General features: G+C 41.1%; 1 protein-coding gene across 1 annotated transcript in view; it reads left to right on the forward strand.

Annotated features, from left to right (window-relative positions):
- The window catches only part of AKAP6 (A-kinase anchoring protein 6), a 297,070-nt gene that overhangs the window by 262,385 nt on the left and 11,107 nt on the right, over positions 1-23,578 (forward strand).

The following is a 23,578-nucleotide window of genomic DNA, read 5'->3' on the forward strand; positions in this document are numbered from 1 at the left end:
TTCTACTACATTTCACTGAGATGCGAGCTGCCACAAAGAGGCTAACTGGATATTTTTTTCATTCTTAAAACTTATAGTTGCTGTAGTAAGTATAGCTGTTCTCTTGTGCCTGGAGCAGGAGCAAGATGCAACTGTGAGAAATCCTGGAGGCTGCTGAATAGAGGTCCAAGTTTTTTCAGAGAGAGCATATTCTCTCCTCTTACACGTGAACAGCTGCTATGTGTAAGCTATTTGCTGTTTGGAGCTGCAGTTATTCTAAATAAGCTGCTATGTGCTAATTAGAGTTCGGCACTGCTGTTGCAGCAGGAGCAAAGTGAGTCTTGTGGCTCTGTTTGGGATTGGAATCGATTGGGAGCCGAGGTAGAGAGACTGTACAAGTGCTGTGTGTTACTTGATGTCTGGATGCCATGGAACTTCATAAGCTGCACACTGCTTTGTTCCCACTTTGCCTGGGGGAAGCAGAACTTGTGTGCTAGACTGAGTTGTCTGCAACTGGGTAGGGTTCATACCTTCCTCTCTGCTGAGAAATGGCAGATATTAAGAACTATCAGGATGCTCATTTAATTTTCATTTAGGGCAGTATTTTGTTTTGGAGTGTTTTGTTATGGATTTTTTTATAATATGATTGTATAAACATAGCAGTATCCACAGATTTCTGAGGTTGATAAAACCATTTGAATTCTCAGCACTGAAAGATGCACGAACCTCAGTAGAATTCTGGGTTCTTACGCTTCCCCAGTCCTGAGTTGGCATGCTATAGCTTTTCCTTTCACTCAGTTCCTGTGTAGTCATTTCTTGGGATGGTCCCAAGATTGCTTCCTCTGCTTCCCCATCTCTCTGCACTTGATGGTGTGCCAATCTTGGCACATAAACAGTATCCCCTGGTAACAAGTCTTTATTTGAGGTTGCCCACAGTATACTGTAATTTATGAAAACAAATGAGATGTTTTATACCTCCGATGGCATCTGACTCTCTGACAGTAAATAAGACAGCTGATTATGTTGCCATACAGAGGCGCAGGAGTTGCTTGCATCTTCCATTCTCCTCTTAATTTGTATACCAGAATTTTCCTTTATCTTTTTACTCTTCCTTATTATCCTCAGTTACTTCTTATTTTGATTGCTTATCCCCTTCTGAAAGCTATGTTGGAGTTAATTACAAAGGGTTTGTAGGTTTCTTTCAAATTTATTTTATTTCTTGATGCCTTAGAAAAATCTTTATTGAATTTTTCATTATCCTTGCGATAGGCTGCCTCACAAACCTAGACATAACAAAGAGGTATTAGTATGTAATGCAAAAACCAAAGTCTGGCAAAAGATGGCCCTCTCACGATGCAGAAAAATCTAGAAAGTAGCATTATAATTCAGAATCACTCAAAGGGGCAAAAAAGTTGGCTAGGTTAAAGAGGCTAGGTAAAATAATGATTTGATTTAATTTAAAAACAATAAATGATCCGTTAGTCTTTTGGCTGAAGAATTTAACTGGGAGTTGGGAGACCTGGGACTCTTTATCTGTGCTTCAGTTTCCCCAGGTGTAAAATGGGAATAATAATTTCCTACCTCACAGGGATGTTGCAATGCTTAAGCCATTAGCATTTTTAAAGCACTTTGAGATCCTTGCATTTAACTTAATCTAGCTGGTAATACAACCGTAATAAGATCCAATTGCATTCTAGTCCTCACATCACCACCTCCAATCTCTAACAGCTGTCTTTCAGTTAGCCAGTGTGGGAATATAAAGTATAAAGTACTATTTTTTAATGAAGCAAAAAGTGTTTGTGAATGATTCAGAATGTGAGGCCTATTTATATATGGTACGTCACTGCAAGATTCCCCATGCTACTCTGCAAATGTGCCTCCTCCCAGTTCTGAAAGGACCACCACTTGGTATAAGAGAGTTTAGTCCACCATTTTCATTCAGTCCTTGGCCTCTGTACTGAGGCTGCCAACTGGACTGCCAAATAGCACCAGTTATATGCTCTAATATTTGAGTAATTACAATTTTTTCTTTTCTCTTTTTGTTAGTCACCACCCGACTTTTATTGTATTTTACAGTTATGGTCTCCAAATTCTTAGTTTCAGAACCACACAAATGGCACATAATATACACTGAAAGAGACCTTACTAGCAGCTTTCTTAGAAGACAAAGAGACACTTGTGAAAACACTAAATAGCTGAAAGACCTGATTCAGTGCTCTATACAAGTTGTGTTGAGGTTAGCTGAGGGTGGGGCACAAAGATTGCTTACTCCTACCTTTGTGTTACCCTGATCCTGTTGCCATCCAGGGCTATCCCCAGCATGACTTGCACCTATGGCTTCAATAGGTCATTCCAGTAGCCACAGATAGCCAGGTGTAGAGATGCCCTGGCCACATGCCTTCTGGATTTCCCCTTTACACTATGGGCCACAATGGGGTTAGTATGAAAGTACACTACCCACACAAGCAGAAACTTTTGCCAGCCAGTTTGGCTGTCATTGCAGCTGTTTTACACTGCTGGAGTAGCACAAAGTACACGTAGTGCTGCCAAGGACTGGGGTCCAAATCTATATTTTCAAATAGTTATTCTCCCAAAGTTTGCACCTCCCAGACCCCTGTCTTTCTCAATTACTGGAGAAGCTGCTCATTCCATAAGCAGAGCTCCCACAGATGTCAGGTACTCTGCTCATGCAATAAGTGCAGAATTCTGATCAGTTTTATACAGAAATTCACAATCTCTTTTCTCAGTCAACAGAGATTGCTAATTATTGAGGGGGCAGTATTAATCAGACTCATAAAATAGATGATTTCAGCCAAGATAATTTGGGTTCAGAATGCTCTAATTTTCAAACTGCCCTGTAATACTTCTGAAATATTCCTGTCTTTTAGTCTTTTTATGGTGTTAACGTCCACTTCTGTGCTTCATGCAATTTTTTTTTATCTCCCGAGTCGTCCTGTATGTACACTGCACTGTATGTCCAGAAAAAGCCCCATGTGTATTGGCTCTGAAAGTATGCTGTACATCCAGCCACATAATTGAAAATAATAAGGCCAAAATAAATGGGATGGCCTTGGGGTATAACACCCAAGGGATTCAATTGGTGTCGCTTTGCATCAATGTCCATGCGTCATGGTAATTGAGGTAACATAACCAATTACCACATTTTAATTAGAGTTGTAAGGACTTGGGAAAATCTGTAATGGTGAGACAGCTCACTTAAAAAAAAAAAAAAAAAAGGTTTCTTTCGCTCTCTTTTCCATGGGCTTGTTTCTTGGATGCTTATTTCTTAGGAGGGGAAGACGGTTCTTAATGTGCTGTTTGGGATTTTTCCCAGCCTCCTCTTTGAGTCTTTATAATTCACTTTGAAAAACAAAATGTTAAAAACTTCTACATGGCTGCTGATATCCTCATCCCTTTCCTCTGTTCGCCTGCCTCTCTGGCACATTTGGGAAAAGAAAACAGTTTTTTAAAATGCTGAGTTCAGAGCTAAATCAAATCTCCCCCTCACTTTTTCTGTGTCCTTTTCATTGATACATTTAAAAAAAAAAAAGCAATGGACTGATACTTGTTCTAAACTCCAGAGTTGACAAATGTATTAGTTATTGCTCCATTACTTTGTTAGGTAGCACAACTAAACAAAAACTTACTCAACTGAAAGAGTTTAATTAAGCCATTATTTTTGTAAGGTTGGAGATAGCTGAAAAAAAGCTTGTGTAAAGTTTAGAAGTGCTACATAAGGGTCTGATCCTGTGGGATGCTGAAAATCCTCAGCTTTCCCATTATCTTAATTGGTGAGGAGGACATTCAACGTCCTGTACAAAGTGCTCTTCTGCTTTACATAATCGAGCCCTAGCAAAGTCATTATTTAATTCCTTATATTTACTAAATTACAAATGACTTCTCCTAGAAGAGAGTACGCTAATATAGTATTCAGCTTGTTTCACAAAAAGACACCACATTCCTATTCATTTCTTCATGTCACCGTCATGTTTTTCAAATCATCAAGTCAGAACCACTGGTGTCAAAATTTGAAATTCCTGTTGCGTTGGGTGGCAGCTTTTTAAAAATGAACTTTTTGTGATTTTAGACTCAGTGACAGGTGCTAGTCTATTTGATCTCTGTAGGGCTTCTGAAAGAGACCCACTTGAGAAACACCACTGGCTTCCCTCTAGATGGAAAAGGAAATAACGACAGTGGAGAAGATGTTAGCTAAACTGAGTGAAAACAGGTGCCAAGCTTGACTGTCTTGGTAGCTGAAGTACTATATATATTTACAGCATTAGCAGTGGCACTTTCATGCTCTCCAAAACTACACCCCTCCACAAACAAGATACCTGGCCATCTGGAGGATCTTCCTGTATGATCCAGAGGAAAGCTGAGGTTCCTTGTCCTTAAAATCCTTTGAGCTGTCTGCCAAGGGTGTCAATCAGTGCCAAATGTAGTGGTGGTTTTGTGAGATAGACACCAATAAACCAAACTCATCAAATCATTTCATATAGGTCTGCAACCAGTCAGATGTAAAAGACTTTCAGTCACTACCAACCTGACCCCAGTTTTGACCAACAATCTAGAGGTGAGAAACTCCATATCACACTGCCAACTCTTTTAGCCATTTAACCTTCCCAAATGGCAGTTTTTAACACATCTGAGTGTGGCATATCCTCATTACAAACCATCACAAGGCTAATAGATACATTCAAGCTGATAATATGAATTAAGTTTAGCAGGAAAATGCCAGTTAGCTGAGGGAGCTCTAAAAGGAGATCATTTGAGCTCACTGCCAGTAAGTCAGATCATTTGCTATGGCTCTGATTTTAAACATGTTATTTGGCACATTTTAGTTTAAACGAAGTTCAGTTTGAAGCCGGGGACGGGAGGAACAAGCCCCAGGCAGGACTAGGCAAGAAGGTGATAATGGTGTGTTCAGGGAACAGGCGCTAAAGCCAGCATCACTTTGCACATTGCCTGGCGGGAATAAAAAGAAAAGGAGCGTGCTCCCAGACTAGCTTACCCTTCAGTTTCAGGCAGAGAAGATTTGGGGGTAGGCTGAGCAGTCAAGCCTGGGGAGAAGCCATGGACTAGATTTTGTTGCTCATTTATTTGATTTAAAAAGTCAAGCCCTAAGAAGGGGGGTGAGATTTGCCCATGTATAGTTTGTGTGGACTGGGGCTTGGAGTAGGTAAGAAGTACCTGCTTAGTCGGTGATACCATTCATAGTTGAACATGGATTTGTAAGGGTTTTTTTAAATTATTTTGGCTGTTGTTGCTCTGTTGTATTCATGAAAGAGAGGAGCAGAGTTGACTGCCGTGGGGACTGCAGTCCTCTTTCCATGCACTGAAGAGATGCAGCATAAGCAATGGTGGTGTAGACTTGTCTACACTGCCTCTCACCAGTACAGCTCTCCATTGAACTAGAAGGATAACTTGTAGAGTTAAGATAATAGGTCATGCCCTTTAAGACCTTTTCTCTCTCTTAAAACTACCAAAAAAGGCAGCATGTATTGCTAATTGTGGTTGTGTTGAGTATGATATGGATTCCAGTGGATTGAAACCAAGAAGTACATTTCTAATAGGCCACTGAACAGCCATCAAATAGTAACAAATTTCAGTGACTACTCACCTCAGCTGAATTGAAAATATTGACCGAGAGGTGAAAGTCTCTCTGACCTATTACAAAGCCCCTGACACATCTAGTCTTCCACCCTCACCACAGTATCTGGCCAAATCTGCGGAACATCATTTGAAAGTTGCTTACTTCAATGAACATGAGCACAAAAGGATGAATGGAATTAAATTAAAAGAAAAGAGTTATTTTAATGAGAAAATCAATTGCTGCAAATACTTAATTACCCCCCATTCTCTTCCTTGATTTTTTTTTCTATTTCTTGATACAGCGCACACTTTTCTGTGAAGTATTTGAAAGCTATCCAGTTTTTAACTTTAGAAACTGGCTTTCTTTGTAAGAGTGGTAATGTTTACTTCAGGCTGGCCATGTTTGTAAAGAAAACATTCTACATGCAAAATAAATCACACATACATACATTTTCCAGTATATTTTAAATTAAAACTTGGATGCCTGTTCTTGCATTCACTGCTAGGTGTACTACTTACTACTGTGAGTACTTGACTTCATTCAGACTAGTCAAGGTAGCAAGCACCAAGCAATTGGTAATGTTTTGCAGTATCAGACCTTTCATGCTTTGTTGTTATAGTTGTTTTAAACCATATTGCAAGTTAGAATGGGGTAAAAAATTGTATATCTGCATTAGTGTCCTTCAGTCACTCTCATGAGCAGTTTTCAGTAATCTATTTCATGGACTGAAGAGCCTTCTATTTTCATCATAAATACTATGAAGGCATTCTCTCATATAACATATATGTATATATATGAAAAACTTCATGGTGTAGTGAGGCTTAAAGTTTTTTTATCCTGATATTAAGATTTCAATATTTCTTACAAATGGCAAAGCCACGAGTTATAATAATTCCAAACATGTCTCAATAAGATTTGTACATTGAACAACGTCATCAATGTTGCATATGCCACCTATTTTACAGAAAAAATATTTTATAAACCTTTTGGAAAGTTTTTTTAGTGTTTTATGCACTTTTTTTTATATTCCTTCTTCTGTGAAGCCGGATGTCTTAGTTACTATCTGTCAAAATGTATTGGACACTGTCATGGAGTCACTGGGTCAATGCTCTGGAACTACTCCATACAAAGCCAGCCAGGACTCTGGGGGAGCATGCCTCCTCTCTCTGACATACTGTCTCCAGGGCAAGAAGCTTACGCAGCTTCGACCTTCCTGAGTCTGACCTCGGAGCATTCAGCATCCCCTTCCACACCATGCGCTTCCCGCAGCGAGTCCCCAGGGCGGGGCTCCTGGTGAAGCCAGAGGGCCCTAAACCCCAACTCTGCAGTCAGATGTGACTCTCAGCCAGCAAAACAGCAAAACAGAAGGTTTATTAGTCGACAGGAACACAGCTTAGGACAGTACTTGTTAGCACAGAAATCAGTGACTTTCAGCCAAGTCAAAGTTTCAAGCAAAGTTTGGAGATTCCCAAACCTGAGCCATTCTTTTTAGGTGACAGATCTGAGGAACTGTCCCAGATTCAGGTATCATTAGAGCAGGTTTTGGAACAAATTGATAAATTAAACAGCAATAAGTCACCACGACCAGATGGTATTCACCCAAGAGTTCTGAAGGAACTTAAATGTGAAATTGCAGAACTAACTGTAGTCTGTAACCTATCATTTAAATCAGCTTCAGTACCACATGACTGGAGGACAGCTAATGTGACGACAATTTTTTAAAAGGGCTCCAGAGGCGATCCCGGCAATTACAGGCCTGTAAGCCCAACTTTAGTACCGGGCAAACTGGTTGAAACTATAATAAAGAACAATATTGTCAGACATATAGATGAACATAATTTGTTGAGGAAGAGTCAACATGGTTTTAGTAAAGGGAAATCATGCCTCACCAATCTACTAGAATTCTTTGAGGGGGTCAACAAGCATGTGGACCAAGGGGATCCATTGGATATAGTGTACTTAGATTTTCAGAAAGCCTTTGACAAGGTCCCTGACCAAAGGCTCTTATGCAAAGTAAGCTGCCACGGGATAAGAGGGAAGGTGTTCTCATGGATTGGTAACTGGTTAAAAGATAGGAAGCAAAGAGTAGGTATATATTGTCAGTTTTCAGAATGGAGAGAGGTAAATAGTGGTGTCGCCCAGGGGTCTGTTCTGGGACCAGTCCTATTCAAAATATTCATAAATGATGTGGGAAAAGGGATAAACAGTGAGGTGGCAAAATTTGCAGATACAAAATTACTAAAGATTGTTAAGACCCAGGCAGACTGCGAAGAGCTACAAAAGGATCTCTTAAAACTGGATGACTGGGCAACAAAATGGCAGATGAAATTCAGTGTTGATAAATGCATAATCCCAACTATACATATAAAATGGTGGGGTCTAAATTAGCTGCTACCACTCAAGAAAGAGATCTTGGAGTTATTGTGGATAGTTCTCTGAAAACATCCACTCAATGTGCAGCGGCAGTCAAAAAAGCCAACAGAATGCTGGGAATAATTAAGAAAGGGATAGATAATAGGACAGAAAATATCATGTTGTCTTTATATAAATCCATGGTACGCCCACATCTTGAATACTGTATGCAGATGTGGTTGCCCCATCTCAAAAAAGATATATTGGAATTGGAAAAGGTTGGGAAAAAGGCAACAATAATTATTAGGGATATGGAACGGCTTGGAAAAGAGACGGCTAAAGGGAGATATGATTGAGGTCTATAAAATCATGACTGGTGTAAAGAAAGTAGATAAGGAAGTGTTGTTTACTACTTCTCATAACACAAGAACTAGGGGTCACCAAATGAAATTAATAGGCAGCAGGTTTAAAACAAATAAAAAGTATTTCTTCGCACAACACACAGTCAACCTGTGGAACTCCTTGCCAGAGGATGTTGTGAAGGCCAAGATCATAACAGGATTCAAAAAAGAACTAGATAAATTTATGGAGGAGAGGTCCATCAATGGCTATTAGCCAGGATGGGCAGGAATGGTGTCCCTAGCCTCTGTTTGCCAGAAGCTGGGAATGAGCGACAGGGGATGGATCACTTGATGATTACCTGTTCTGTTCATTCCCTCTGGGGCACTGTCCACTGTTGGAAGACAGGATATGGGGCTAAATGGACCTTTGGTCTGACCCAGTAGGGCCATTCTTATGTTCTTAAGTCCATCTTGTGGGGAAAGGAGCCCAGAGCCAGGGCTCTGGTCCTCCCCCTGTGCCCCAAGCCAGCCGAGACTGACTAGCTTCCAGCTGCCTGGCCCCTGCCCTGCCCTTTGCTCAGCCTCCAGCCTTTGTCTTGCTTCCTGGGCCAAGAGTCACCTGGTCGCATTCCACTCCTGGGTCTCAGTTTACAAAGGGGAGGCCATAGCATCTGTGCAGGCAGTTGGAGCAACCCCCGCAAAAGTCACACACCCTTATTCCCACCACCTACATTGACATTGGTGCAATACACCGGGAAACTGAGGCACACACAGCATTTATTGCAAAACAGCAAAACTCACATAGGCTCAAATACAACATAACAAGGGGAAATCCCCACTTTGTCAGAGACACAAAGAGAGGGAACAATTAAAATGTCTTTAAAAATTACTAAATTTTCATAATTTTAAACTCAAATATCTCAGGATCTTCTAAGGTCCTTCAGTGCTGTCTTATCCTACACACTGAGGCGCTGGGAATCCTTCTTTCCAGTGTGTATAAAGCTCCCATCTCTGTTGTCACACAGGTGAAAAATTTTGACCATACCACACCTTTAAGCGGAGGGCTGTTGTCTAGCTTGCCGGGGAAGGGGTATAGCGCTTTACAGGCTGGGGTGAGAGAGAGGCTCAGAAGCGGCTCCAAAAGGGTCAGCGTGGGAACGCTGACATATCCCCAGGGACTGAAAGGACTGGGGAATTTATAAGGGGCAGGCCCAACAAGAAAAGCCTCTTTTCCCCGGACCAGGTGGAGCGGCACCCACCCTCCCTCCCCTTAGAGCTGGCAAAATAGGTTTGGTCAGGGCCTGATGTGGGCATTGCACTAACCGCTCCTTTCTAGGGGGGCTGGCAAGGAATTTTTCCCTCACCACCAGATTGGCCAAGGTGAAGTGAGTGGTGCGGGGGGTTTGGGGGAGGGTCACCTTCCCCACAGCAGGTTGGGGGGGAGGGCTTTGTTATGGTGAGAAGGGAAGGGAGTTAGGCTATGATATTGCAACTCATTATGTAAGTGTGGGGCGGCTGTCCAGTGCAGGTACTCTATAGGGAAGGGATACAGTGACCAGATAAATGGCTTGGTAAAGGGCTTAAAAAGGAGGTGTTTGTTAAAGGAGCGGAATGGGGGGGGGGGCAGGGCTCCTGCGACTGGTACAGCAGGGAGCCAACCCCTTTAACTTATAGCCCACCGTAACCCTTTTTCAAGGGTAGGGGGGATGGTAAGGTCCCAGCAATGGGTTGGCTGGGGGACCACAACAGAAGAAAAGAGGGAGGGGCTGGTGGAAGCCCCCAGGTGGATATTGAATTGATCATGGAGTTACCTGCACTGTACATGTTTATCTGCTGGGTAATCCCAGACATCTAATAATAAAGTTGCAGCCTGATTAAACCATATATAGTGTCTACTGTCCTCCCTTCAGTATATCCAGGCAATAGACTTGTTCCTAGGCTGAATATTTTCCATCTTGTGCCACAGACCAGTGTCATTTTGGGTTTGGAGTGAGAGAATTTAACATTTGGTGGGAAGAAGACAACCATTCTTTGCCAAGCTGATTTTTTTTAAATGGTCGTTTACAGCTATTCATAGGTTTGGAATGCTGTCATGATGAGATCATCAAAAGTGCATGATAAATGCAACTTACCACATGGCTTTTTAATTTATCATATGAATACCACTGCACATGTAGTGTATGCCCTTGTGGGTAATTGCATTGGACTGTCTGATTGGCACTTCACCCAGTAAACATCCCTTTGGAGCTGAATCTAACATTCTAAACTTCTGAGCAATTTCAAACAACTAACATATTTTCAAATCAACCTGTCACAAAAATGTTTCAGTAACTTTGTTTTTTCATCCAATAATCACACTAGCTCTAGACTCAGAATGGGCAATATTCAGTCTCAAAAAGGCCAGAAATTGGAGTTTTAAACCATCATAAAGGGGAAAGTCAACATCAGAGTGTCTATATAAGGTAGGTTTAGTTAACTATAGTAAATGCTGGATATGTCACCAACTAGCAGATAATCTATTCCACCTTTTTTTCCATGCTGCAAAATAAACAACAATGTAGTAATATTTTACTCCTGGGGGAATTCTGCACCACTGTGCCCATGCAGAATTCATGTTCCCCGCAGATTTATTTGCTTCCCCGCAAAATGAATGACTTTCTGACAAGGAAGCTACAAGAGTGGTCATGCACCCCTCCCCAGCAGAGCAGGTGTATCGTTTCAGACACCTGGCACAGCCGGCACAGAAGTAAATCACCCCGGGGGAGATAGGGCTGGGGATGCCCCATTCAGTGGCTCCTACCCAGCACCAGGCTTACTTGCTAGTCCCAGCTGGACTGGGGGCAGAGGAGGCCCTCCCCTGGCTGCAGGAAGCTCCATCCTTCAACCCCGCTTCCTGCCCCCATCGCTCCTCAACTGCGGTGGGAGTCACTGTATGGGGACCTGCTCCCTCGTCCATCCAACCCCTGTGCATCTGGAGCCCCCCATATCTAGCCCCCCCCCCCGCCAAGCCACAACTTCTTGCATCCAGACCCCTGATGAGACTCTCCCTCCTGTATCCAGACTGCCCATCGAACTGCCCACACCCAGATTGCACCACATAGAAACTTCTCACCCCACATCTGTATCTCCCCACACTTGGACCCTGCTGGGCTGAGCCTCCCTGCCCCACAGCTGGATCGGGGGCCAGGGCTCAGAGTGTGTGCAAGGCTCTGTCCCTCTCACTGGCTATCTTGGTGCATCTGGCATATATACGCATGGTCCTGGGGTGTTTTTGAGGCAAGCCCAACCCATGTGCTGAGTCAGGATTGGGTACAGCCTCACTACTGAGTCTGTATCTCAGGCGGAGTGTGGCCGCAGGGTGATCTCCCACCTCTGTGCATCCGGTGGCCTGTGCTCCCCACTGCCTTGATGGAGCTTTCACATTTATTTATTGATAAGTAAAATATACAGAATTTTAAAATATTGTGCGCAGGATTTTTATTTTTTTGCCACAGATTTTTTAATTTTTTGGCACAGAATTCCCGGAGGAGTTGTATATGTAAAGGTATTTCCACAGGTCTGAACACAAAGACATTCCCGTCTCCAAAAGTCAGTATATTAGAACTGTTGGCTGAATAAAACCTTCTTGAATAACAAAGAATGGGTACTGAGGTCAGTCTTAGTAGCAAAATATGTAATATTCAGAAAATGGAATCTAATACACTTCCAATCTATGCAGAATATTAGAAGAATTGTCAACTACTGTTTTAGTACAGAAAATAACATCTATGACAAAATACAGGAAAATACACTAAGGGCCAGATTTTCAAAGGCACACTACCCACGACTAAAGCCAGATTTTCAGAAGGGCTCAATTCCCATTTAGTCAACTAAGGGCCAGATATTCAAAAGTGCTCAGCACATAGTAGCTCTCATTGTGACACTCCTGGCCAGATTCCCAAAAAGAACTCAGCCTTCAACATGAGCTCTTCTGGACCACTTATTTTGGTGTCTAAATGGGACCTGAGTGCTTTTGAAAATTCGAACCTAGTAGTGAGTTCTGATTCCTGAGTATTCCATCCTGAATGAAGGTGTGGCATGGATTCATTCATACAGTTGTGCTATAGCATGTGTCTCCTGGAAGCAATATTCTGGAGATTATATTTGTACCTAACATTCACTGACCTCATGATTATGCTCTGGGCCAATGTTGTTTTTAAAAAAATGATGATAGAAAAACAGAAGCTAAAAAATATAAAGTAGCAGACTTGTATGCTTTTGATCCTTTGAAAATGACTGTTGTATAAATTTAAATGCCTTGCTCATTGCACTGTATCTTTTATGGCCCCAATCCTGCAGTGAGTGCCATGAGGGTAGGATCTCAGCTTATGTTTTAATATTCTCCTTGAAGAGTTAATAAGGAAAAGATTTTTTAAAAAGGGAAAGGAATCCTTTTTTCTAGTGGTCTGCATAGTAATTACTTCTACCTTAAAAGTTCCTGTACCGTTGGATTTTAAGACTCTGATTCTGCAAACACTTATGCGTACGTATTTGCAGGATGTGTGGAAGTATTTGCATGATTGGGTCCTTAACATTCAATATTGTAGGACCGGTTTCAGAGTAGCAGCCGTGTTAGTCTGTATCCGCAAAAAGAACAGGAGTACTTGTGGCACCTTAGAGACTAACAAATTTATTAGAGCATAAGCTTTCGTGGGCTAGGACCTTTTATCTTTGAAGCTACATACCCTTCTAACACATATGCTTGCAGGATCAGAGCCTAGATCTGTAATATTTTTATATATACAAAAGCAATTTTAAGGAACTTTAGAGTTTTTAAAATGTTAGTTATTTTGTTTCTCTGTCTCAGAAATCTGTATATTTGGATATATGATAGGGCAGACTGGCTTTACCAGTGGAGAAATATGAAAAATTGCACCCCTTTTTTAAACTGTGTAAAATATTTCTAATGTGTTTTTCTGTAAAATGAGGCACATACAGAAATTTATATAGAATATAAATGTACACCTTTACATCAATATTTATGCATAAATATACACACATATATATAAAATAGTAAAATGTAAATCATCAGTAAAAGTAAGTAATGATGTGCTGAATTTTGTTTCTCTTTATCTATATGACATTTGTGTCATCACTGTAGCTCTAATCCATATTCAGGTCTTCATGTTGGTGTGCAGTAATATGTAAATTTCCTAGCCAGCTGCATTAAGCAGTGTTTGTTTATTCTGTTTCTTTTGGCACTGCATATAACTGAACTTGTGCCAAAAATGTGGCTGCTTCAGGGAACACTGTTCGGGTAGAAGGAAGTTTTGAAAGGAAGCACACATCGTAAGTCTTTACTCTGTGAAAGAGCAATATCAAAAAGTTTCTGTTCACAAAAATATCTGTATTAAGAATGGAAAATAATGTGTTTGTTAAGGTATAATGAGCAAACTGAATCACTTTAGAATGCTCTGTTTACATTGGCTTTGTAAACAAGGATACAATACTGAGAGTTTGCTGAATTTTGTAGTCAGAAAGGGTGGCCAAGATTAGAGAAAGATTAAAGTTGGAAGTTTAAAATAAATTATTTTAACATGGTATACTAATCTCTCAACACATAGCATTTAGCGGCATTTAAATTTAGACAGCTGTGGCATTTAAGTGTTAAAAAAAATTGCATTAATGATGCATAGAGCTATTTACTTACGCTGGCAGTCTTTTCAGTCTTCCAGTCTGACACTTCCTTTTTTATCCAGCCAGCTAATTTCCCCTCTTTTGTGAGGAGTAACTGTTTTCACACTACTGCTTACCCAGCAAGCCTCCTCATTGTTTCATGCTTAATTATCTTCTTGAGCTTCACCTTCTCCAGTAAGGGAGAAAGACTGGGCCTCCCCACAGCTCTAATGAAAGCTAGGTTTTATAGATGCACTGTGTGAATAAATGCAGTGTCTGATCTAGCAACATAATAAATGAGTTCCTAAACTTTATGGAGTCCCAGCTAATCCAGTGGGTTTACTCAACAATGCAGAAAGAAGCTGTATTTAAAAAAAAAATTTTTTATTTTAAAAAGGGGAGGAAGAACTTTAATTTATCATGGAACCGGACACCATAAAAATGTTCCAACATTACACAAAAATGCATCACAAATATTTGTTTCAGTGCAACTCCGAAAGTTTCTCCTAAGTCATGTGGAAGCCTTTGAGCTGTATACATTAAATTTCAAGCTGGCATATTAACAACATTAATATTAATAGCCCTCTGCCCTTCACTTGTTACAGTGCTGTACAACCTCTGATTCCTATCTACACTTGTTACCACTCACAAACACCCAAACAGCAGTTGTGGAAAGATGTGCCTTTTTGCATTTTTGCCTAGCCAGACTGCTACCTTCCTCTCAAATGCAGGCTTGGCCACAGTTGTCCATTATTTTGTCACCTAGAGGTTGAATTTCTGCAAAGCACTTTATCTTGGGCTGCCCAGGAAGGCTACAAGGAAGCCAAGGCAGTTACTACACGTACCAGCCCACTTCCTAAGCAAGAAAAATTGATAAGAGTATATAACACTGGTGCTTTGCACCCTATACTTGCTTTCACTACAATTCCAGATCCAGTTCAAAATTCAAAGCCCTATTCCTACTAACCTCCAGGTCTCCCTTATCTCTCACTACTGTCAACAGGGTGTTTCAGTTAATGGAGCCCAGAACAAGATGCCTGAAGCTCTAGGACGGAGAGGGTTCAGTGGAGACCTTCTGCTTTGGGACTTCTTACCACTGGAGATTAGGGCTGTGTTTGAGGCTTGCCATGTTTAGAACATATGCTTTGCCATAATGAAGGAGCCTGCAAAATCTCAGGAAAGTACTTTCCATTGTAATCAGTTTCCAAGAATTATTCTCCTGAATCTCAATTTATCGTTAGGATGGACAGATAGTTCTCTTTGACACCATGGGGACTTGTGTATATGGGGAGATTGACTAGCAGAACTATAGTGGTAATATCATACTGCTCTAGCTATGTTGGTATAACTCTGTGTGTGGACACTCTGTTAGAGAATAAAAGTGACTTTTTTTTTATATAGTTATAACAGTATAATTACCACTGTAGTTCTGCCAGTTTGCTTGTGTAGACAAGCTCTTAGTTAAACTAGCACAAGTTTATGTGTAGACAAAGCCACAGAATTGCTCCAGTTCTGTGCCGTAACCATAAAGACTGTTCTTTCTCCTGTTAGTAAGGTGAGTGTGTGCATTTTGGTCCAAATCGGAGATGCTTCTGCAGGCAAACTCCCGCTAACTTGAATGGGAATTTATCTGAGTAAGACCTTAGGATTTGGCCTTTACTGCATATGGAAATGCATCACAAATTTCTGTTTTTGTGTTAAGCTGTGAATGCTCTTTCTAGGCTTTTCATTAAGGATTTGTGCTGGACTCTCTCACAAGAAGGAGAAAAATGCACATATGCCACAGAAGCAAAGGTGAGACCAAAATGACATTCAAGAACACAAAAAACCCTGTCATGTAACCTCGTGACAGATGAAAAGAAAACTACAAAGCAGCAAAAGCAATTGCCAGTAAAATGTGCCATGTAGCCAGATGTTATCATCAGGGGAAAAAAAGCCCACTTACACAACTTGGCATGTAGGTCGGCGATTGTAAACCCTATTTGGATGACAATGTGATGGAACTAAAAAAGTGTCACCTTTTTTCATTGCAGCTTATTTTTGGATTCATAACAGTTGCAATGTTTGAATTATTTTGTTAAAGAGACCCTCTCAATGTGAATCTTGTGAAATTGCCTAATAAAAAAAAAATCCAGTTCCTGACAGAGCAGCTTTTAAATAGTGTATCCTGAATGTTTCTTCTGAAAAACGTCACAAAAGTTTTCCTCCTCCTCTGACAACATTTAAAAGGGTCTCTTCAGTAAGAGAGAAACTGATTAAGTCTCCTGCACAGGAACCCGTGGGAGGATCTAGTTTTAGGATTGGGGCCCAACTGGCTACACACAGAAAGGGCTTGCAGTCCAGCTTGGGTAAATGCTACTCCAGGAGCAGAACAGGGACCAAACTGTCACCCAGTTTAGTCCCTGCTTCTCCAGTGATCTATGGGAGAAGTAAGTACACCAGCCATTTCCCTGGCACGGGTTATTTCCTTTTCCATGTTGGCTCAGCTGTGCTGACGGGGAAGGGGCTGAAGCCAAAACTCCACACTTTCCGCATTCACTTTCTCCCTGCACAACATGTGGCACATTGGGTAGCCCATCGAGCGAAGTTAGGGGACTCCCTATGCCCCTTTACTCCCGGGTGCAGGCACACAGCTAATTGACCCCAAAGTGCTCCCAAATGCACAGATTAAACAAACTTTAAAAATAGAGGAAAAAATTGGAGGGGGGCGAGGGTGTTCCTCTGATTTTTTTGAATGACAACAATCCTAGGCTTTACTAGTAACTATAGTAAGTACACATTTTTCAGATAAGACTGTTTTTTCAAATTGATGCTGTCCCTTTAAAAATTCTTACAATTATTAATTCTGGGTTTTTTTTAAAGTTGCTAAATGGCCTAGAGAAAAGTGTCATTTTAACAGCCAAAATTAGTATTGCTTCCACCTTTTATTTCTGAGTGTCAAGAAGAACCTGAAGCATTGACATGCCTGTGAGAAACTGAACAATGACAGAACATCAATTACCCCTGTCCTCCACTGGCAACCCTGTGCATGGACACCCGCAATTGAGCACAGCCCCACTGAAACCAGTGACTCTCCTCATAGGTGCAGGAATCCGCCCACACAGACCTTAGTGCGAAGTCTTGGCCATGCTGCTGGGATGGGCACTGTTATAAGAACCTGTATAAACAAATACTGCAGATAGAATAAAGGGGGTATGAGTGGCGGGAAGGATAATGCAGGGGGGGATGGAAAATCTGTTTTTTCCCTATAGAAGTCCTCCTTTTGGTGCCTCAAAAATTGGACTTCACCCTCTTGCACACATAATGCCTGTTGAAGTAAATGGAATTTTTGCATGTGGAGAGTGTAGAACTGAGGCTAATTATTTCAAAGTAGAACAAGGGGAAATATGAACCTGAGTCCTGGATTTTTATTTTCTTAAAAAATAAACACAGATTTACAGATAAACTCCTGTTTTAACCTTAATTATAGTAAATAGATGTGTTAATGATTGGTTTCTCTAATGAGGTCCGGTACAGCATAACCCATCATATTGTAATGAGCAGGTCCTTTCAGCAATAATGCTTATTAATTATGAAGTGTAGTTGTTGAGAGAGGAGGACAGTTCGCTGGTTGGCTATCATACAAGGAGCCCTATTTAGAAAATGAACATAAGCGAAGCAGAAGTGAAGTGGCTACTGTAAACATGACTACTTCCCTCAGCAGAAGTACTTGGCATGCTGGCATTTTTCAAAAAACAAAATCATGTTTGTCTTTCTTGAATGTGAATACATTCTTGGTGGTGGGGGATGGTTTCTTTCTTTCATTTCCCCCCATCCCATAAGTGCAGTTACATTTGGATAATTTGTACACAGCAATTGAGGGATTTTGTGGGAGCGGGAGGGGAACAGAGTTTATATTTATTATTGTAAAAGCTCTTTTTAATGTTAATTCCTTTAAAAAATATAATGGTACATGGGGGTTACACTACAGGACTATTTCACCAACACAAAGTATCTGTACTGAAATAGTACATGCAAATGAGAATGAAACACAGGGAATCATTGTTTAACTTTAATAATAACTTACTAGAGAAAAAGACAAATCCATCTCTGTATTAGTAAAGAAAACAGTAAAGGAGAAATGCATTATCCTTTTAAACTTTTTTCTTAAACAATCACAGGGGATGAGGAAACAAATCTTTAAATGGTTTTACAGTATACTTCTCCCTGATAACATTTTTAGGGTAGATCAGTGGTTTAAGCAGTAAAGCCCGGATCTTACGAATATTTAAGCACATATTTAACCTAGCTCACATGAGTAGTTCTAGTGAACATGATAGAACTACTCATATGAGTAAGGTTCTGCATGTGCTTAAAGTTTTTGCTTGATCAGGGCCCAAGTTGTAAATACCTAGGCTCCCTAAAACCACACATGCAAATCCCAGCAGGGTGAATTCAACTTTTCACCTTCAACTTCCAAGTCAGATACAATTTACTGTCTGGTAGATTTCTGGATGGAACCTTAGAAGGCTATCTGCTGTTTGCTCAATGGCAATATTATAGAAGCAGTGGTATATATAATATGGATAGAAATATGGCTTGTTAGGTCAAAAAATATTTCTCTTGTCTGCATGTGTGCCATTTGGCTGTTGCACTCCACACCAGATGGGGTTGCATTTAATAGTGTTGGTGTATAATTTGTGGTGTACTTTGTGATCTTTTGAGAATACGTATACTCTCTTAAATTATTACTTGTATTAGGCCAAATCCTGAGATCTTTACTCAGTTGAGAGGGGTTTTCAAAAGTGCTCACTCTTAGGGCTGGTCTATACTTAGCCGCTAGTTCGGCGGCTGGGGATCGAACTTCCGGGTTCGATTTATCGCGTCTGGTCTGGACGCGATAAATCGAACCAGGAAGTGCTGGCCGTTGACTGCGGTACTCCATCTCAACGAGAGGAGTACCGCGGAGTCGACGGGGGAGCCTGCCTGCCCCGTGTGGACCGCGTCTGAACCGCGGTAAGTTCGAAGTAAGGTATGTCGACTTCAGCTACGGTATTCACATAGCTGAAGTTGCGTACCTTACTTCGACTTGGGGGGTTAGTGTAGACCAGGCCTTAGTCTTATTTTACAATAGATTTCAATGGGAGCAGTCAGGTCAACACTAAGTGCTTACCAAAATCCCACCCAATTTCTACTCTGTCCTTGGCCAGGCAAACTCCCATTGCTGGCAAGTCCCTTACCCCAGGATTCAGCCCATTATTTGATATGGGCCCTGAAATTAGAATTTAAATGCTGGGCCAGATCCTCAGCTGCTGTAAATAAAACTAGCTCCTCTGAAGTCAATGGAACTCCACCAATACACATCAGCTGTAGCTCTGTCCCACAGGGTTTTTAAGGATACTCATTGTTAAAAGGGTGAGATATATAAAACAAATTGAAGTGGTAAAGTACTGAAATATCAGGCAGCTTAAATACTCACAGGCAATCAGTTAAACCAGCTAATATCCAAAGAAGTATATGTAGGTATCATAGATTCCTCTCCCCAACAGTTTGATATCAGGTGTGAATGCCACAGAAGTTAATGGGATTTTTGTCACTGACTTCAATGGGGCCATGATTCACCCTATACAACTCACCGTTGTGAAGAATCCTGATGCTCTCTAGAACTCTCAAGGTTGCCCTTCAATGGTAGTCCCGATTTGCTTGTGCAAGAATCAGAAAATGTTTTCACTATCCTTTGGTGTCTGGTTTTCAGGATCGGGACATCTGTCTATAATGGACTGTTCATTTCTTGGGTAATGTGACTCAAGGAGTGATATCCTGGTCCAGAATAAGTCAAATGCCCCTGGAATCAGCAAGTGCAATTTCCATGGAGGAGCATAGTCAGCATTGATTGAGGTGATGTAAATTACATGGTATAATTTTGAAGTCAGTGCAGTTTTGCTAGTTTACACCAGCTGAGGATCTGGCCTTTCATGCACAAATGGCCTATCTCAGTCATGCAGAAATCTTTTATTTTCTGGAGCAGTTAACTAAATACCCACCCTTTTGCCCTAAGACGTCAAGTAATTTCTAGCTATTTAATTCTCAGAATGGGAGAAAAATGGGAGAAAAATAAAATTAAAGAAGAAATTAGAGGGGAAAGTTTTATCATAGGTCATTGTCAGGTGTGTGGGACCAAAATAAATTATTGTAAAAAAAAAAAAAAACCCTGAAAAACTGTCTGGAGTTATTCCAAACATTATCTCATTGAAAGCCAGCTTCGCATCTGTGCCATAGGAAGAAGAAGAAAGACCCACAACATTATAGAGAGATGAAAGGAAGGCAGTGAAAAGAAAATGCTGCCATTGCTTTTACTCCCTATCTTGACTCTCCTTCCAAGGAACATTAATTCAGACATTTAGAATGTAGCACAGACATTAGGGCCGACTATAGTGGGGAGGAGAAAGGCTGTGACTCCCACCCTCTGGGCGATTAGAAGTGAAGGTTCCATCTTGTCTGCAATTTCAGATGTTCTACTGAAAAATCCACAAGATCTAATGTAATAAAATAATCATAAATCTGATGCCCTGGCATCCTGCCTATGCATTTAGGAGCCTGTTCAGGAAGACATTTCACCTTACACGAACAAAGTCTTCTGAGATTTCTGGTTCCCCCCTGCTGCCATCATCAGTGCAACCACAGTGGGACGTGGTATGCCACACTGTTCAGCACTCCAATAAGCCATACACCCTTCCACTTGCTGCTCTCTCAGGCTGATGTCATGGTGTCCAAACTCCTTCCTTTATTTGAGTAGCCTGCCCGGTTTTGTAAAAGGGAGGGGAAAATGTACTCTGTGGTCAACAATGTGAAATGATTTATAACAATGTTTCAGTGACTTGAGCTGGGTGTTTCTTCTTTCGGAAAAACTTACTCTCAGAAAACTGTATACATTTAAATGATAAAAAGTAGGCTTTGACGTAACAGAGCACTCAGTTAAGATGAATGGGCTGAGGTCACACTTTTGTGTGTGTTTTATTGTTTCAGTCTGTCTGACTTGCAGAACAAACAAGGCAGCAGAGTGCTAATTTACAGGGGGAAGGTTATCTTCCTAACCAGGAAGAGCCAAATGTATTTCTGAGAAATAAAATCAGATTCTGCAACACATAAAATCTGTAGAATCTGCTGCTGATTTCCTGCCTTCACAGATTTCTTTTTTGCAGTTGGCAGCAGCTTAAAGCAGTACAAATCAAATGAGTTTTGAGACTGTTTGTAGTAATGCATCCCAAATGCTAAGTGTAGAGTTGTCTGGAGTAATAAGAAAATCCAGAAAGAAAAATGGGAAAAATTAGTAGACTGTCTTTAGATATCATGTTTTAGTCTAGTTTTTATTTAATCGTAATCTTCCTGTGGCACTGAATGCTCAGGGTGTTGATGATTGGATATATGGATTTTTACCTGCAGGTTAATTGTTGGAATCTGGCCCAGGTTACCAAAATATAGTGGTAGTGACCAAATATAGGGTACCAACCATCAGAGTTGGTACCCTATATTCCCCATTTCTCCATTGGCAAATCTGAGTATAGCATTCAGCTCTCCAGGTGGATGTACATTGGTGCCCTCATCTACATACATCTAGCAAGCAGGTGTTTCAGCTGGGATTTCTGATCTAGTGAGCCATATTGAAGGGATCATGCACCTAAGTATCCTAGAAAAAAAAGAGTACCATAAAAATTCTTTATATAATAGACTCAGTGTTTGATAACTACACCCCCCAGTCCTCCTTTTTGCTACAGCCCAATTCTGTTTCAGTATCTTTCTAAATCAGCTGTGGTGTAGATTGTTGTTTGAGCACATGCTCAGCTCTGTACATGCATACAGGGCCGGCTTTAGGAAGTGCGGGGCCCAATTCGAACAGTTTCGACGGGGCCCCGGCAGGGATGACTAAAAAAAAACCAAACACGTAAAAAAACACGTGGGGCTTGTACTCACCGGGCGGCGCTCCTAGTCTTCGGCGGTGGGTCCTTCACTCGCTCCGGGTCTTTGGCGGCACTGAAGGACCTGCTGCCGAAGTGCCGCCGAAGACCCGGAGCGCCGCCGGGTGAGTAAAAATTAAAAAGGAGCCTCTAGCCAGGGAAGGGATTCTCGGCCACTTGCCCCCACCCCGGCAGCCCTGCCACTGGGCGCGGGGCCCTCTTAGGCGCGGGGCCCGATTCGGGGGAATTGGTGGAATTGGCCTAAAGCCGGCCCTGCATGCATATAAGAAAGCACTCTTGCCTCAAGGAACTTACAATCTGGTTTAGATCCAGACAATACAGTACACCTGACAATACAATACACAGGAGAGATCATTTCTGTGTAAGAATTTTTTCTGGATGGATTTGAAGGAAGAGCGACTGTGCCATATGTCAGAACAGGAAGACCATAAACAATTAAGAGCCATTAAACAACTAAGGATTGCAGACCATAATAACACTCTGTGCCAAGGAGGCTAAAGGAGTAGCTGACATAGGGCTGGCTAGCTATGCTAGCTTTGTGGCCACTTTGCACCTCAGGAGCAGTGCAAAGGGGCTGGAACAGAGTCGAGGATCTGGGCCATTGTCTAAATGTAAAGATACTCAGCTGTAAGGCTGGTTTAAAACAAACATGTCAGGAAAATGTCTTCAGATGAATGCCATTGAAGAAAGCATTCAGCCTTACTATTCATTTCTTCAGTTGTGTTCTATCCTTGAGATCTACAGATCCAGACAACATCCTGACAAACCTTGAGCTATGGCATCATGAAAAGCAGTGTTATATTTAAGGACTTGAGTAATTGATTTCTCTTTCGCATGTCACCATCACCGACTGATAGTAGGTCTATCACAGATGAGCCAAAAGTCTTCCCTAAATTGTAATTCTCCCTTGCAAGATTACATGGGCATGGAGAGGAAAATGAAGGGGAAGATGCCATAAGATGAAATTCACTTGTGTCCAGAAAGCCAGCCCAAGATCTGTGTACCACTTAGGTTTTTTTATGAAAGCTTCAATGTGGGACTGAACGGGTGTGCTCTGGCCTTGTGCTGACTTTCTGAATGCGTTGCCATCATGTTTCCTTTCACACAGATCTGTTTCTGTTTATCTCTAGAAGAAAATATTCTTGAGATTAGTTTTAAGTGTTGTATAAACATAATTGCAAATATTATTGGAAAGTGACAAAAGTCTTTAAAAAAAGTCTAGCTCAGTTATTTATTAGCACTTTCCCAGAGTACAGTGTCAGCACAGACAATATTTGAAATGCATGTTGTATTTGATTAGACTGATTGATTGTTCTCACCACTGAGGATTTAGCATTCATTAGTCATACTAACCAGTCATTAGTACTGCCTTTATCAGCAAGCAAAGAATAAACAGAAATTCTAATAAAAATTCATCACAGTGAATGTACTCCATACCTAAGCAAGTTTTATGACTGTCAGTGTATTAGATTAGCTGTTATAACATTGGCAGCATAAAAGTTTCTGTTATAAAAAGTTTAAAATCCTTTAATGGTTGTTTATTTTTAATCTAGATTCTTTTAAATTTAAGTAGGCTAAACAGATAATCTCTCTCAAATCCAATATAATAAAGTGCTAATAGTTATTTTTTACCTACTGATATATTTGTATGGGATCCCTTTTAGCTATTAGTCTCGAGGTTTCTTAAGCAAGTTGAACTAACC

The sequence above is a fragment of the Terrapene carolina genome, unplaced genomic scaffold (assembly GCF_002925995.2).
Source record: "Terrapene carolina triunguis isolate 2854851 unplaced genomic scaffold, T_m_triunguis-2.0 Scaffold96, whole genome shotgun sequence".
Lineage (NCBI taxonomy): Eukaryota > Metazoa > Chordata > Testudines > Emydidae > Terrapene > Terrapene triunguis.